A 600-nucleotide genomic window follows, 5' to 3' on the forward strand; every position below is an offset into this window, starting at 1 on the left:
CGGTGGCGGTTTCGCCCCGGGACTGGGACTCGCGGGAACCGGTGAGGCGCGGGTGCGCGGAGCGAGGCTACCGTGGACGCTGCGCCCCGGAGTCGGGGCCACTTGGAGGCGCCGATTAGCTTATTTGGCGGAAACGCTTTATTGTACCTGTGCCCAGGCGCGGACAACTTTTCGCTTTTCGGAGGCGGGAGGTTCGCGAACAGTGAGACTCCTGCGCTGCGCTCTCCGGGCTGCAGTTCTTGGGGGTTCTCAGGGAGAGGGGCGCGGCGCCCGGCTCCTCGGGGGTCCTGAGCCCCAGGGCTGGAGCGATGGGGGCGCTCGCTGGCCAGGGGCTTAGATCTCGGGGGACCTCGTCATTCCCGCCCCCACCTCACCCCTTTGGGTATCCCAGGGAGAGAGGGTGGCTGGGTGGAAATCTTGAAATACTGTATTCCTGGGGTGACCGGGCGCGCCGACCGACTGTTTTGAATTTTGAGCGCACTTAGTGGGAGCTGGCTGAGCCCCCGTGGATTTAACCTGGGGGGACGGGGATTTTATTTCGAGGGAGGCAGTACTTCGAGGGAATCTGCTCACGCTCGGATTCTCAGCCGTGACCGAAGG

This window comes from Myotis brandtii, unplaced genomic scaffold, assembly GCF_000412655.1.
Source record: "Myotis brandtii unplaced genomic scaffold, ASM41265v1 scaffold115, whole genome shotgun sequence".
Classification (NCBI taxonomy): domain Eukaryota; kingdom Metazoa; phylum Chordata; class Mammalia; order Chiroptera; family Vespertilionidae; genus Myotis; species Myotis brandtii.